Raw genomic sequence first — 17,427 nt, 5'->3', positions numbered from 1 at the left:
GGCAGGAATTTCTGCATGTGTAGTCTATGAAATTAAAACACATTAAGAAGTTTGAGGTTGCATTGTTGTATGTGTTGCATGGGATTTTAACATATATTATAAGACATTTCTTATTATTAAAAAACTTTATTTACATATTGAACACATTTATGTTTTCCACATGTAAACACATGTGGTTTGTATGTTTTGTCTTTCACCTTGCAGTTAGCTACCAAAATGAGTTCAATAAGTAATTCTCCAATAAACTTAAGAAAAGTGAATAGCATGTCATGCAGTTTTTGTGTTATCCTTGCGTAGACTGTCTGCTGTTATGTGCTGTGCTGCACAGTGATGCATGAGTAAACATATACAATTATCCCATTGATAGTGGGAGGAGGTAAAGGTTGGCTTAATTTGTCTGACTAAGCTTTAAGCACAGCATTTGAAACTTATCAACAAAGGACCAAACCATCAGGAAGCCTAATGCTTAATAATTAAACAGAGTGAGTCTTCAGGCTGAATCCTCCCGTGGTTCCTGTTCTGAAATACAGTCATTGGTTAGGACAGAGAAAAAGGCAGAAAATGTTAGACACATCTCTGCAGGCTTGGACAGGTAACACATTCTCACATCAATCAGGCTGCTGAACAAGAGCATCATAAGAAGCTTTTCATAAGCAATTACTGCTGTATTATTATTTTATTAATTCAGCACCATTACATTTCTCCTAAATATGATTCGAGTTTATTACTGACTTTTTACATGGAGTATTTTTTATTGGTGTTTTACCAAAACAGTAATTCATTTTTTATATAATTGCATAAAATTAAAAAAAAAAAGTCTAATCTGAATTTATGTCAAAGCATCAGTTACACTTTAATTAACAGATTTTGAAACATAAAGCCACTAATATATGATGCTGTAACATTGTAGACAAAGCTAAACAGCAGTATATAAGTAATTATAATCATCTCCAGCTGCAACACTGACATGATATACACACCAATAAATCAATAATTATCATCAGCACAAGGAGTTTTTTTACTTAAAGAACATTTACTGTGGGTATGTAATAAACATTTTGCTAAAGCTAAATTTTGTGTCATAATTTCTGCATTTCGGCTGAGCATTGTGCTCATGGCTACCCATCTGAAATATCCTGGAAACGTCCTCGGTTTCTAAGACCACATTCGGTCATTTTTCACACACAGACTCTAAAAGTATGAATGTTACCAGCTCCATGGTCACAGCTCATAAGAGGAAACCCTTTCATTGTTTGAATGAACTTTTACTGCCTTGATTCATTTCAACCTTATTCCACAGTTCCCTCAAATCTACAGAGTTTTACAGCTGATTATTTCGCTGATATCAACACCATTTTACAAACAAGATCAACATTTAGCCTCTAAAAAACCTGGTACCTTGTATTGATTAGAGAAAAAGAAACCAAACTCTAAATTATTTTGCTGTTTTATTTCATTTGTTTCATATGAAACTCTGGTGGTCTGAATCTGTGCTTTGAATACTGAAGTTGGTATAAGGGAAAAACCCTAAACGGTGGTGTTGACTGCTCAACACTTGTGGGTTTTGATTTGAAATTAAAATGAACACTAGATATATCTTTTAGATATATTTTAATCAATGGGCAATAGTGGTTTACAGGAGTGGGTGAGTGGGAGGATTATAAGGTTCAAAAATGAATAAGAAAGTGTTTACATGTTTACATGTGCAACTTCTGCAGTTCCTCTGCTGTCTCCAAACGCGAGCCAGTCCTCACAGACTTTACAGCAGAAGGAAAGATGTTTACAGCTTGATACATGAAACCTTTTTTTGTTTTCTGGGGGTAAGGTCTACCTTTATAACAACTGCATCATGGGAGACGTTTTCTATAACTTGTATTTTTACATTTTTTTAAGACTCAAAGTTTGGAGAGTGGCTGGCTTTTGACACGTGTACCAACACATGTATCCACTACATGATTATTTCTGACTCCAAGAAACTAAAATGCAAGAGCAACACCGAATAGCAGTCAAAATTCAACGTGAATCTTTCAGCCCCTGCTGCTAGTATCAAGAAAGCTCATGTCTCCCATTTCATGCACACAAATAAATCACATTTATGCTCATATTTTATGGCATAGGTATCGTCTTTGGTTTGATCCATTAGCCATGGCTGTGTGTAAGTAATTATGAGAATTAAGTAGGTAAAGTCAGTAGCGGCTGCGCACCCTGCAGGTGCAGTCTAATCACTATGAATTTCCATTCGAGGGGTAATTATTTGACCTCTAGTAATTTTCCACACTTTTTTCGAGAGCTAAAAAGCTTCACATGTTCCCAGATATTAAAGGATATATATTTATGCTACTTTTATAGATTAAACAGGCATTCATTCTGATGAGTCTGATTCTGTCTTTACCTTGTATATCAGCAGCACTGTGGTGTTGGGATTAACACTGATTACTATACAAATGCAATCATATTAAAAACTGTATAAATGTTGCACCTCTTTTAAAATGTTATTTTTTGTATTGTTCCACTAAGGTCACAGGAAGCTGTGAGGGCTGCTGTGTGCATTGCTCCAGTGTCAACCTATTGGTTCTCTCAAGGTTATTTCCTGAGAATGCCGAGAGCTTTTGCAAACTCCCAGAATTTGCAATTCCAGGTTTTTTCTTTTGTCATTGGAATGTTCTTACTTTCTAGGAACAGGGATATCTCACTGGTTGAGCTCATACAGATCAAGACCACACTGGCTTTATTCTGTTTAAGAAGATATTGTGTTACTCCACAGTTTTTGTGTGTGTGCCACAGAGTATGTGCTCTGTAGGAAGACTACTTCCCTTTCCTCTCCCAACCCTAAACTGCGCACATGCATATGAAACCCACGGGTTACACACTCCTCCCACCTTATGCAACACAGTAATTAGGATTTGGGTTCTTTTCTCCTGCACTCTGAAGCTGAGCTCCTTTCTCTCAGAGAGGATCCAAAGTACTTTTGTCCACATTCTCAGGCATTTAAGGTAGGTTACAACACTTTCTATCCTTCACAGTAACAGTTAAACTATTATAAATGCTTACTCAGCACTTCAAAAATAAACTCAGAAGACTTAGTTGTTTTTTCTTCAGCAGCTGGCATTCAGAAAAGAAACTGAATACAAGGGCATGTTTCTTCCTCTTTGGTGTTTTTAGCTTGTTAGAAAATCCCTGCTAAATGTAGATGACGAGATTAGAGACTGCAGGCATTACTCAGGACATACATACACCCCCTGAACTTTGATTTGTTGCAACATTTCATGTTACACAGTGAGGTTAGCCTGTGTGTGATCTCGTTATGGCAAAGTGATCCTTGAGGGAGCTCCTATAGCAGAAACTACTCCAAAAAGCTCTGAGTTTGTTGCAAGTATTATGTGTGCCTGGACAGATTCAGTCAAAGTAACAAAGTCCAAACTAAACAATATGCAGTGATGCATCTTTCTAGGTATGATGTCATGATCCAATCCAGTCAGAGTTCAAAGAGGTGTGGGTGTTACTTAACCTCTGTTAAATGTAGCAATAAATAGAGCACAGGTTGGGCATTTAGTGGTTTTTAGTATGGTTTAATTTACAAATGATAGCTGCAGAAAACAACAGGAAATGTGGCTTAAAGAAGAATTAAAATGCTATATTACACAGAACTGTATATTTAGAGTTAATGCACACAGTGTGCATTTATGAGCAGAATGTGACAAACCATTATTTTAATAACCAGAGAAGATCTTGTGGGGGCATCTGCCTCCACAATGATGTCAGCCACATACCTCTAAGATTCTGCGACTTTATGTTACACGATTGTTGCAGACACAAAGTCACTGCACAGAAAGAGAAACAGACATATATTAATCAACTGCTCGAGTTTTAAAGTGATTCAACACATACGCAGAGTAAAAAGCTCCACTGATCTCTGACATCTGGCAAAAATTCTTCTCTTGTTGTTGTTGGTCGCTCAGACAGTGATGTTATTAAACTGTTCCAAGTCATTTTAAATGCAGTGTTTTGAATACACGCAGTGTGAGCTCACCAGTGGCACACTATAGGTGCTTTGTACATTGAATACAACCTTTGAAGTATAGTATGGTCATTTAATAACAAATAGACCACCATTATGATGACAGGGACCTCCAGGCGCAAAACCAGTAATCATCAGTTGTCCATGGATGTTGTTTTTGGACTAAATAATGTTATGATTTGGCCCTGTTTGGCCAAAGTCAAGCTTTTTGGAGCTGTCTGAAGTACATGCTACCGGAAAAAAACCACAAAAACAAAACAAATAAAACTTTAGACAGCTTTGGCAGACAGCTCACAACCTCAGAAAGTCGGCTGAAATGTTCAAGGTGAAATGAGATCTTTTCAAGTTGTGGAAAAGACATTTAGAAAAGAAGACACGTTTACATAGAAACCAATTGATTATTGATTGGGTTATCTCTGAAGAGACGTATTTCACTTTACAAATATCGTTTCCATTTAGTTTTTTAAATGAGTTGTTGCTGGATGTGACTGTGTCATTGCATTATTACACTATCAATGTTCTGTAAGGAGTGACACACTATATATCCTACATTAAGTGTTGTGGAAGATTTTCCACTGATACTGTGCAGATCTTCCAGATGACTCAAAATGTGCATAAAACACCAACTGTAGTGGAAAGTCACTGTGTGCACTAGTTAGATGCATTATACTCTTATAGCTTTGCCAACATTTTATTTTGGCCCAGGGCAAAAACAGCCATGGACTGATTGACACACACCAAGAAAGTGGCATATTTAGACACAATGGCTCTTCTCTGTCTTGCTTATACAGAGCCTTCGGTCCTTTTTTGTGTTTCTTGAGTAATAGTTTATTGTGTTTGTCTTTGCCAAGACACAAGTACAGTATTGGGTCTCTAATAGACACTTGGAAACACCTCCCCCTGTATTTAACTGCTGGATTTCCTCACTGAGAGGCCACCAGCAGTTCAGGTCAACAACAGCACATCAAGCAGGGATGTCTGCTGAGTCGTCTTCTCTTCACTCTGCTGACCCACAACCATACCCCACACTACAGCAATAACCTCTTTATTAGATTTGCAGGTTTATTTATGGTTTATTTATATTTATTTTTGGCGTTCAGTCAAATTAACAAAGTCCAAACTAAACAATATGCAGTGATGCAACTTTATAGGGATATTGTCAAAGTTTGGCACACATACATACATTATTGTGCACATCCTGAAATTGTACATATATTTATTCTCATAATTCTCACATTCCTGCTCTTATAATTGGCTTGTTTCTTACATTTCTTTGTTTTGCACACCACTGTTGCTTGTGAAGCTTGCAGAAAAGAATCTCACTCACATGTGCTGTACCAGTGATGTGACGTGACAATAAAAGTGATTTGATTTGATTTGATGATACAACTATGGTGGGTTTCAACAGCAAAAATGATGAGACATACTACAGAAGTGAGGTATCTCAATTAGTATGTGGTGCAGTGAAAACAATCTAGACAAGTGACAGCCCTAGTACCCATCATGTGCACCTTCTACTGAGGCATGATTGAGAGCATCTTCACCAGCTGCATCTCTGTGTGGTTTGAAGACTCAACCACCTTGAGCCACAGAATATAGTAAATGGAGCAGGGAAGCTATCTGGGGCCTCAATCTTCTCCCTCCCTCTACAAAAATGTTAGTATTGCGGGTGATCCCACAAACCCCTCACACAGCTTTTTTAGTCTCGTGACCCCAGAGAAAAGTTCTGGGTGGTTCCACCAGGTTTCATCAGCCAGGCTGTCGTGATAGTGAACTTCCTCCCTCACCTCTTTACCCACTCAGAGTTATCTGCTCTCAAAAAGATGCTCCATGTCTTAGCCTTTACTTTACATGAAGGACTTTCATTCTGATGTTTCCTCACTTGCAATAATTGATGGAGGCTTTTAATAAATCATTGATACTTTATATTTTTACATAAAGAAATGCAATAGCGTATATACCTTTAAGAATTCTTGTAAGCCTCAAATGTATTTGTGCATAGAAAGCAATAATAGAATCTAGGCTTTAATGTATCTTGTGTAATTCATTTTAATATGCTGAGACCTAATATGTAATTTCGAATCTGTATCTGTATGCACACTGTGGATCAGGAGGATATGACATTTGATTTCTGTGTATGTCCTGAACATAGAGCAGAACTCACAATTAAGTTGACTTTGACTTGAAGTATTTAACCTTCATACATGGATGCATTCATTCATATCAGGTCATGACACAGTGCATGCCAATGTCTTACCATTATATGGTAATACATATCTTACCATTATATTCAAAACTTTTGCAACAGTATTAGATGCTGAGAGACAATTGTTCGCCCAAGACCTACAAAATCCATGTAAAGACATGGTATTGTCTGCCAGGACATTGTGATTAGAGTCCTGTGGGGTTTTTTTTGTTTTGAACTAGTATTTGTTTTTCTTCTCTTTTTATTTTTTACCTTTATTTTTGCACACCTGCCAGGTTTAGGCAATTTTAACTACCTGCTTAGAAATAAGAAAGCTATCTAAGTAGCACCATTCAAAAAGACAACCCTTTCAACTCAATCAATAATTCTGTAATCTGGTGGGTCCTGCAACTTAAATAAGTTTGCCAGTTGGAAGAAATTCAAGATGTCATTTATGCATCACTTGTACAATCATACTTGCAACATTGACTGTGAACTTAACAGTTAAATTATAATTGTTCTATGGTTTTCCTCAGACTTGATCCATGGGGAGCATTCCAGGAGTTTCTCTGTTTCTTCTGGGGGTGACTTTGTCACTACTTCCAAGTCCTGTCCAGGGTGGAAAGATTCTGGTGTTCCCCGTTGATGGCAGCCATTGGGTGAACATGAACCTGCTGATCCAGAGCCTCCACGCCAAAGGCCATGAAGTCACTGTGGTCCGCACAGCCACTAGCTGGTATGTCAAAGAAGAGGCACCACATTACAGCTCCATCACTGTCACCTTACCAGAGGCTGTCTGCATAGAGGAGCAGGACTTCTATGTAGCTTTCCTGGTCAAGATACTGGAAATCAAAAAACAAGGGGCATCTTTGATGGCCTTCATAAAGTTCTACTGGGAAATGATAGGTTCATTATCAAAAATCCACCAACAAGCTAGTCTGTTAGGTGTAGAAATATTTGAGAACAAGACTCTAATGTCGAAGATACGTGACTCTAATTTTGACCTGGTTCTTATGGACCCTGGACTTCCTGTTGGAGTTATAGTGGCCAACAAACTAAAGCTTCCAGTTGTTTTTAACGTCAGATGGATCACCAGTGGGGAAGGTCATTTTGTGGTTGCTCCATCACCAACGTCATATGTCCCAACTTCTGGAAATGCCATATCTGACAAGATGACCTTTTTTGAAAGAGTCAAAAACACATTCCACTACTTCCTCAACACCTGCATTGACAAGTTTATAGTGTGTCCTCCCTATGATAGAATGGTAGAAAAGTACTTAGGCCCAGATGTGAACTTCTATCAGCTTCTTCAAGGAGTAGACCTGTGGCTCATGAGAGTGGACTTTGTCTTCGAATTCCCCAGGCCTACCATGCCGAACATTGTCTACATTGGAGGATTTCAGTGTAAGCCTGCTGAGGCCTTACCTTCAGAGTTGGAGGAGTTTGTTGAAAGTTCAGGAGAACACGGCTTCATCCTGATGTCTCTGGGGACGCTGGTGAATGGTTTGCCAATAGAAATAACTTCAGAAATCGCAGCTGCCTTTGCTCAGCTTCCTCAAAAGGTCGTATGGAGGCATGCTGGTGAACGCCCCAACAATGTGGGGAACAATACCCTTCTGGTGAAATGGATGCCCCAAAACGACTTGCTGGGTCACCCAAAGATAAAAGCCTTTGTGGCTCATGGTGGCGCCAATGGGATCTATGAGTCCATGTACCATGGTGTGCCAATTATTGGCATTCCCCTGCTGTTTGACCAGTTTGAAAACATTTTGCGAATGGAAGTTCGAGGAGCTGCTAAAATGGTGGATGTAACAAAAGTCACCCAGCAGAATTTCCTCAAAGTCCTACAAGAAGTTCTTAACAATCCCTCCTACAGAAACAACATGAAGCATCTGTCTGCTCTCCACCGAGACAGACCAATGCATCCTCTGGATGCTGCAGTTTACTGGATTGAGTTTGTTATGAGGCACAAAGGAGCTGCACATTTACGCACCGAGTCTTATAAGATGCCCTGGTATGTGTATCATTCTGTGGATGTTATAAGCTTTTTGTTGGTCATCTTGTTTATGCTGACAGCCTGTGTAGTGGCAGTCATACGATTCACGTGGCTTCGAATGTGCAGGAGGAGGAAACCAAAGCAAGAGTGACTCCTCGAATGAAGATGGATCCAATTAAAATGTTATATTGATATTCTAGTCAAAGGAGCTTGCAAAGAAAAGTGTCTGGACTTCTTTACGTTACCTTCTTTACGTTTTCAAGTAACTTAAAGAAGTCCAGACGCTTTTCTTTGCAAGCTTCTTTGACTACGATGACCTGGATGACTGAGAACCTTCACAGACATATTGATATTCTAGATTTTTCTTGTCTTTACCCAATCATATGAAAAGACCAAATCTTACTTGAGATTTCTCCTGGGTTAGTCGTTCTTTACTGCTGCTCAGCCTAAAAGGAACAAATAATGAACAAAGCCAGCCCGGACATTCTGTTGCAGTTATATCTCTTGGCTTTCCTGGGAACACCTTGATGTTTTCCTGGACAAACTGGAGGAGGTAGCTAGGAAGATGGAGGTCTGGGCTTCTCTGCTTAGGCTTCTGCCCCCGCGACCTGGGCCCAGCTGTTATAAAATGGATGGATAGAAAGTAAAAAGTAAATATGGAACACAATAAAAAAAACATCCTTACACTAACTTATCCTCCAAAGATCCTGCATCCTAATATAGGGACAGAGTATTTTTCTTTTTGGCCTGTTCCATAAACTACAAAGGTTTTAGGACTGTCTATTTGATTCAAATCACTCTGGTGCTGTCACTGTCACTTAATGCTAATACAAAGTAAGTGATGCAATATTAAACTTCCAATGGTGAGCAATATCTGACTATGAAAAGAAATTTTTCATAGTCAGATTTTCTTCATATTTTGCTAGGGACATATCAAAAGCTTAGTGAAATGTGCAAACAATAATGAAAATACAGAATATACAGCCTGCCTTAGCAGCTCCAAACCGGGCCCATGACTTATGTCTGTGAAAGTTCTCAGTCATCCAGGCCCATGACTGTACCTCCACAATGTTTTACAGCTGGCTGTAGACACTGTTCTACCTTGTTCCACATCCTCTTCTTTACTTACTGCAGAACCAAAAGTTGCCACTGATTTTCTGTCTAATTTTTATGTAATTTGGGACACCTTAGCTTTCATTTCCTGTTTCCCGTCCTTGTAAATGGCTTCTTAACAGCCACCCTTCAACTTGGGACCATTTCTGATGATAGATTTTAGGTCTGATACTTCATTGTTTGTCTTCGCTTGTCCAGTTTCTTCAAATTTTTTAAGAACACACTGCACAACATGACAAGATACGTCAGGTTTTCAGCTAATAACTCTTTGGGTAACCCTTTGTCCGTGCGAAAATACTAAACTGGACTGAAAATGAGTGAAAAAGCCGCTGAAGAAAAACACAAAAGCCTGGAGAACTATCAGTCAACACCACTTTAAATTGCAAAAAAGCCTTGCTCCTTGGAATCAAAATATAAAGAAATGAAGGGTGGCTCAAGAGTTTTGGACAGTACTGTGGCAGCCAAACACGAGAGAAAATAATCTGTTAAATGTGAAGATTTGACTTTTATGGATCTGACTGACTTTTAATGTTCTGTTCAATAAGAGTCAAAACGACCAGCTAAGCTCATCACTAAAGGTTTTATAGTAGCCAATCTCTGTTTCCCCACAGAACTCACATTTAAGGCATTTCTGAATGGTCACACATCTGTGTTCAGTCTGTGTTTATAACCGCACAAACAGCAAATGCACCTCATGCTCATGTTTCAGTAATTTTACAATACAGTAGTGTCCAGCTGTTTTAGTAAGTCAATGGGTCTTGTCTAAAATAACTATCTGAAACAAAACACAAGCCTTGCTGCGAGCAGTTGCATAAAGGAACTATATTCTTTCTACTGTTTACATCCACTAACCAATAGAAGTGTGGAGCCAGCTAACATTACAGAGGAAGTACAAGCTTAACTACCCAGAACCATCCTTTGTTCTTGAATAATCACAAGGTTTGTGGATTATTTTTAGTAAATGGGTTATAATTCACTGCTGTTTTTCAAATGTATTTTCAGCCATGTTAGCCTCAGACTGAAGGTAGATGGATAAAAGGAGACGGATATGTACATTTGATTATCATATTTACATTTACATTCAATAAATAAATTCACATTTAATAAATGCTGGAAAGCTGAATGCTCGGTTACTGTTAATGTGGAATTTTGACATAGAATCAGTGAATGTGTAATTTGTAAGCCATGAGTGTGTTTTTAGCACTGTTACTGTGAACTGATGTGTAGTTCTGATGTTTAACAAGCTATGGAAAAACTGAATAATTTACCTTATTTTAATGTTCTTTCAATATTTATGTGATGCAAATGTATGTTGTTTAATAACACTTGAAGACAAAATACTTGATTAAAATTTAAAAAATGAAACTTTTTGTCAGAAGCTTTATTTGTTCTGGAAAGTCCGGCATGAGATAAATAAGGATTCTTTTAAAGTGATAATCATGAAAGGCCACTCTAGCAGAATCTAAGAATAAAAAAATAGAGCTGGAAATGTGTTTCTTTACTATTTATCAATGTAAAAGTTACTTATGATCTGCTTTGCTGAACTCGCAGAGTCTGCAGGAGGCTGAACCTGCAGACAGGCCGTCCTAATATCAGAGACGAGCTGCAGCAGCCATACACAAACAGAAAAGTGCGATAAGCTCAGTTTGAGTCATGTGGACCACAGTGGGGGGCTTTGTTTTTCTGAGCTGAGGGTTCATTAGAAAGAAGAATGCACTACTTGTTTTTCGTCATCAGCCCACACACTCTCGCTCAGACGCACATTTTGCGTGTCTAGACTTGAAATATAGGCAGAACCCAAGAGAAAAAAATAATTTAAAGACTTCCTAACCCACAGAGACAGTGAGTGTGGTTTTCCTGTTATGTATCATAAAACAGTTTCTTTAGCATGACTTTACACGGTATACACGCACAGGCAGTTTCAGGGTAAAACAGGTACATTTGGACACTGCATGTATATGATGTGACTTTGGGGTTCCTTAATGCAACGTTAGAGGGAATACTGCCCTTTACCTTCACCTAATTTATCTGTCTCTGATATAATAAAATAAATATTTTAATTATTAGATGTTTATTTAGAATTAATTAGAAACAAAAGATAAAAAGCCTGACTATGATGGCGTTCGTTATCATTTGTTATTGATGGAAATCTTACAGAGTCATAACTTCACCTATAAGAGCGATATTAACATACTGCAACGTATCGTTCACTCAAACATACTTTAAGTTTTAAATCCAATTTTTTTCCTAATGTGAATGAAATAAATTACATTTTTTGTAAGAAGTAGTCAAAGAGAATTGGCTAAATAATATTTTTCTTAATGTATAAAAATAACAAACCAAAACAACATTAGTACATTTTAAAATATGGGTCACTGGAGTAGATAAATGAAACAGAACAGATACTCAAATTCATTTTCTGGGTAAAAAAAGAATCAAAACTTTTACTGAATTTTAACCAGAAGGTGGCAGTGCACCCTTCTGCATAGCAATTTAACTGACACACACACACACACACACACACACACACACACACACACACACACACACACACACACACACACAGGTGGGAGCTAAAGGAATAATTTATTTTAAAGATATTTAGATTTATGATACCCCTATTGTTTACTTTTGATAAGGGAGATATTAAAAATGTTCTTATTTCATAAATTATATTTCTCAATCATTTTTAGCTCAACCCGATCAGCTCAGGCATCAAATCTCTCTCTCAAGGCTTCTGCAGAAACCTTAAATGTCTGTTAGCCAAAACAACACAGTATAGTGGCTCAGAAAAATGGAAAGTGTTAGCAAAACAAAGCTTAAAATGTTTTTAAAAAGAACAAAAAACCCATATCTATATTTCAAACAACTTTCCTTTTCACACCAATTTGCCAATTTTCCAGTGCTCTTTTACGTTTGGCTCTCCTCCCCATCAGTGAGGCTCGCCAGAACTTCGAAAAGCTGAGTGGACTGACTGGTGCCTCTTAGCTCACATAAATAAAAAAGTCCCACATGCAGGATGGGTGTCAGAATAATTTAACAAAAGATGAACTTCAGTGGCTACAGAAAGTCAAAGACTCATAGATAAATCTAAAGCACAGCAAGAGAAACAGGAGATTGAAGAGGCGATGTAAACAGCCAAGATAAACTGAAGACATGACTATACACTCATGTGCCACTTCATTAGGTACACCTTGCGAGGACTGAACCCTGTCTTTGCCTTTAAATCTTTGTAGCATTGATTCAACTACATGTTGGAAACATCCCTCAAAGATTTTGGACCATATTGTCATGATAGCAACCAGTGTTGGTCAAGTTACTTGAAAAAAAGTAATCAGTAACTAATTACTGATTACTTCCCCAAAAAAGTAATCCCGTTACTTTACTGATTACTTATTTTCAAAAGTAATTAATTACTTAGTTACTTAGTTACTCTTTAAAAACATGATTTACAACCTGAATAGGTGATAAAGCGATAGATCTTTCAGGTCAATTCTACTTTTTCTGCATAATCCATCATACAAAATGTAATCAAATGGAAAAGTCTCCTTTTAAAACTTGTTTTATTAGTTTTTCTTTTAACTTTATGCATCAAGCAAAAATGTAATTATATGCAACATTCTCTGACTGGAAGAAATTTGTTTAATATTTAAACCTATTTTCTGCACATTCCAGCTCATAAAATAAAATATTTTTTGTGTTTACACTCAGTCTTTCAAATAGATGCAAGTAAAACACAGCAGAAAATAAATAAAGTCAAAGACTCAGCGGTCCTGTTGCTCTATTTTCACCTGTAAAGCAGGAGTGGGGTAGGCGGAGGTTTACCCTGGTGCAGGTGTGCCGCGGTCAGTGGAAGAATCCGCGAGTTTCTCTGTGAGTTTCCCATTACCTCGTAGCTACTCGGTGCTTGTTGGAAGTTTAGGGGTTTTTTTCGCTGTAAAAAGAAGTTTTCTTCCCACGCACAGCGGACACTAATGTTTTTGTCACTTTTTATGGAATCAAGCTCAAAGTAAGGTCAGTACTTCCACGCTTTAAACGCTGCACGCTCATACTCTCTCCCCACTCGATATATGATCCACTGTTGATCTGCACACAGCTGTTGCCACAAACGTCGCACTCGCTTACGTCACTGTCATGAGACATTCTGGCAAAAAATCACGGTTTTAGTAACGCAGTAACGCAGCGTTCCTACGGGAAAGTAACGGTAATCTAATTACCGTTTTTGCAACAGTAATCCCTTACTTTACTCGTTACTTGAAAAAAGTAATCGGATTACAGTAACGCGTGACTGCCCATCTCTGATAGCAACACACAGCTGCAGTTGTTGGTTGCACATCCATGATGGGAATTTTCTGTTCCATCACATCCAAAATGTGCTCTGTTGGATTGGTCAGTGTGGAGGCCAAAATTAAGATAATTTGAACATCACCGTGATGGATTCCACCATCAGAGGATGGTACACTCTGGCCATAAAGGAATGGACATGATCAGCTACAATACTTTAGTGTTAAATAAGGCTCAGATGTATGCCAAGAAGATATCCCCCACACCATTAAACAGTAGCTTTTGATCCATGCATTTATGTTGTTTATGCCAAATTCTGACCTATCATCCAAACGTTGGAGCACAATTCAAGAGTCACCAGAGCAAGCAACAATTATTCAGTCTTCTATTATCTGTTATTATTATTAGTGGTGCAACGGGTCAAAGAACTCATGGTTTGGATTGGATCACGATTTTAAGTCATGGATCGGATCGATTTTTGGATCAGCAAAAAAAGAAAAAAGACAAGAAAAATGTAACTCGCCATTTATTTATTTACATATTTTTTGCCCATTAAAAAACATTCAACGTAAGACTCATATAAAAACTCATATAAAACAAATTAATGTGCAATATAGGGCAGTACAGAGCTTTGTATGTACCACTCTGCTGTGATATAATGCACAGTCACGGTCACATAGCTTTATGTTGCCCTGGAGATCCACCCATCTGTAGTTAGGGAAACAGAAGAATCCTGGGACAGTTCAGCCATAACTTTAGACTTTTCCTGCTCATACATGCTTTTTACTGAAGTGGACGCGCAACAGGATATCACAGCGTGGCTCAACCATGTTCATCATATGTTTAAACCACTTGTTTTGCACAACGGAATACGTCCTCATGTCTGCAGCTATAGACCCCAATAGCTTTTGTAATAGCTTTAGCCCGGTCGGATTGGGCAGCAAAGGGCTGCTTAAATGCCGCAAACTCTGCTCCTCGACTTGGACCGCTTTTTTTTCTTTTTCGAATCTTTGGATCACGTGCGTGCCAAACCGTGGAGTGGGAGCGGTTCGGATCACGGATCAACTGTGATCCGTTGCACCACTAATCATCATCATCATCATCATTATTATTATTACTATTATTATTGTGAACCTGCGCTAATTGTACCTCCTGTGTCCTGTTTTTAGCTGCAGGAGTGGCACCCAGGTTTCATGTGTTTGATGTTTGATGTGTTAATAATCTCTGGCTCTCTTCCACAGCATGTCTTTGTCCTGTTGTCATCCACTCATGCCCAACTAATCCTGGCAGATGGCCGCCCCTTCCTGCCCTGATTCTGCTGGAGGTATCTTCCTGTTAAAAGGGAGTTTTTCCTTTCCACTGTTGCCAAAGGAAGTGCTCCTAGGGGGTCATATCGTTGTTGGGGTTTTCTCTGTTTTCTTTGCATTATTGTAGGGTCTTTACCTCAACAATATAAACCCCCTTGAGACAATTGTTGTTGTAGTTTGGCATTATATAAATAAAACTGAACTGGTTCCAGAGATACTTTGAGATGAGTGGTTATTTAAGTTTACTTTAAACCTTACGTTAGGCTCAAAGCAGTCTGGCCATTCTCCTCTGACCTCTGAGATCCACTTCCCCCAGAGAATTGCTGCTCACTGGATATTTTCTCTTTTTCAGACTAGTCCCTGTAAACTCTGTAAAAATTAGTAGGTCAGCAGTTTTTGAAGTCACTTAAATCATCTTCCTTCCCCACCCCAATGATCAGTTTGAACATCAGCAGGTTGCCTTGAGCATGACTACATGCCTAAAAGCATTGAGTTGCTGCAATGTTATTGACTGATTAGATACTTGTGCTGACACATAGCTGAACCTAAGAAAGTAGCAGGAGAGCAAGTGAAAACTAGGAGGCAACAACAGAAAGTGACGCTCAAATGAAAATTAAACCTCAAAGCAAAACAGGAAATAACAAACAAAAAACAGAGGCAAGAAGAACAAGTGGTAGTGTACAGAAGAAACACAGTGTGGAACTGAGAGAGGAGCCTAAAACACAAGAAGCATAGTAAGAAAATCCAAATAGAAACCAAAGCTAAAAAAAAAAGAAGCTTAAAAACAGCAAGACAGTAAAGAAACCTCATTTAGTGCTGTGTAATTAACACATTGCAAACCCATATCTATTGGACCACAGAAAGCTGATAATGGCCCCGGGGCCTTATGTTTGACACCTCTGACACTGAGCTGAACTTTCTTTTGTGGGGCACAATGGTATCACTGAACTTCCCCAGAAACTTTCATTAGGATTCTTTGGGGTGAACAGAAAGGGAGGGCCGACTTGATGTGTGGTTTTGGGTGCTGTAGGTGTGCAGAAGGAAACTGTGGTTTTCCTCTGAGATGACCTGGAAATTCATTAAAAGCTGTTAAAGAGAGGTTGTTCCTGTGTGTTTACGATTCTTATCATCATCTGCTGGAGCCAACAGATCATAGCTTTTGAGTATGAGGTTAAGGATTTTGAGTGGTTGATGGAGCTCATTAGTCCTTTTCAAGTCAGTGAATTTTCGCCTGACTGTTGATTTCTTAGTCAGATTAAGTTGCCATAAGGTCACATAACTATAAATCAGATTTTAACAATGCATTGCTTAATATTTTTCAGGACAAAAACAAAGAAAAAGTTTCAGTATTTGCTTTCTTCATGCTTGCAGGTCTCAGATAACTATGTGAACTTTGTGGTCAGAAGTATGTGGACAACTCCTGATTTTAGTGTGTGGTTTTGGGTGGTGCAGTAAATGGTTTCATTCTCAGTGTTAAAATGAATAAACATTTTAGTCAGGGTTAAAGGTTGTTCACACTACTGTGTACTCATAGGTTAGGGACTTGCAAAGCATGGCCTGCTTTATCATAGATCATAATAAAGTGAAGTGATTAAAACACATGTAGCTGCTATTAGCCTCTATTACCGTCTGTTAGCCTCTATTAGCTGCTGTTAGCTACTGTTAGCACATCTAACATTGTTGAAGTTGGACACTTATCAAATAAGCTCTCATATGATGTGATGTTTTCAGAAGGAAAAAGTGTTTTTTAGAACAGTCAAGTCCAACATTAGCTGGCATAATGTTCGCTTATAACTAGAGATGGACCGATCCGATATTACGTATCGGTATCGGTCCGATACTGACCTAAATTACTGGATCGGATATCGGAGAAAAATAAAAAATGTAATCCGATCCATTAAATATCACGAAAGCACCTCACAAAACTTGCAACACGCCGTAACTCACCTCAGAACGTTAGCACGTCGGAGCAGTATGCATCACGTGATAGAGCGGCTGTGGCATGCGGGACCTGTCGGTGGTCTGGATAGCATGTGGAGCTTCGCTAGCAACCCGGCATTTCATCTCCGACAAAGTTATCCCCGAGAGAAGTAAAGCAAGTGTGTAAGTCCATCTCTGAATGTTTGTAAAGCATTCCTGCGTTAAGCTTAACAAGCGATATATGGAGCGACTGCCTCTTCTTGCTGCTACTTCAATCATGAAACTGCTTAATGATCAGCTGATCGGCTTTTCTGTCGCGAGTCCATCTCTCTGGTTTGTTTTTGGCCCACTTTGCACCAGAAAGAGGAAACCAGCGGCTAAACAACAGCAGCACGTTTAAGCTTGATCAGCTGTTGTTAGAATTTATTTATTATTACTTTCTACTCGAGGATCTTTTTCTACGTAGCTGACGCTGGTAACTGTGCAGGGGCGGATCTAGCAAAGTTTAGCCAGGGGGGCCGATAGGGCATTAACAGGGAAAAGGGGGCACAAAGACATACTTTTCTTTCTTATTCTCATTTAAAATGTCTAGCTTTTAATAAAT

The 17,427-nt window shown here is 38.6% G+C and overlaps 1 pseudogene across 1 annotated transcript; it reads left to right on the top strand.

Annotated features, from left to right (window-relative positions):
• Positions 1-2,857: 2,857 nt before the first annotated feature.
• On the top strand, positions 2,858-10,641 carry LOC146664073 (UDP-glucuronosyltransferase 2B31 pseudogene; annotated as a pseudogene). The gene is made up of 2 exons (XR_014913091.1): positions 2,858-2,993; positions 6,740-10,641. The product of XR_014913091.1 is annotated as a UDP-glucuronosyltransferase 2B31 pseudogene (transcript).
• The last annotated feature ends 6,786 nt before the right edge of the window (positions 10,642-17,427 follow it).

This window comes from Rhamphochromis longiceps, linkage group LG8 (assembly GCF_057381845.1).
Source record: "Rhamphochromis longiceps isolate RC_006_pf linkage group LG8, R_longiceps_female_GT1.1, whole genome shotgun sequence".
Classification (NCBI taxonomy): domain Eukaryota; kingdom Metazoa; phylum Chordata; class Actinopteri; order Cichliformes; family Cichlidae; genus Rhamphochromis; species Rhamphochromis longiceps.
Note: the sequence above shows the minus strand (reverse complement) of the source record. Positions and strands in the feature narration are given on the sequence as shown.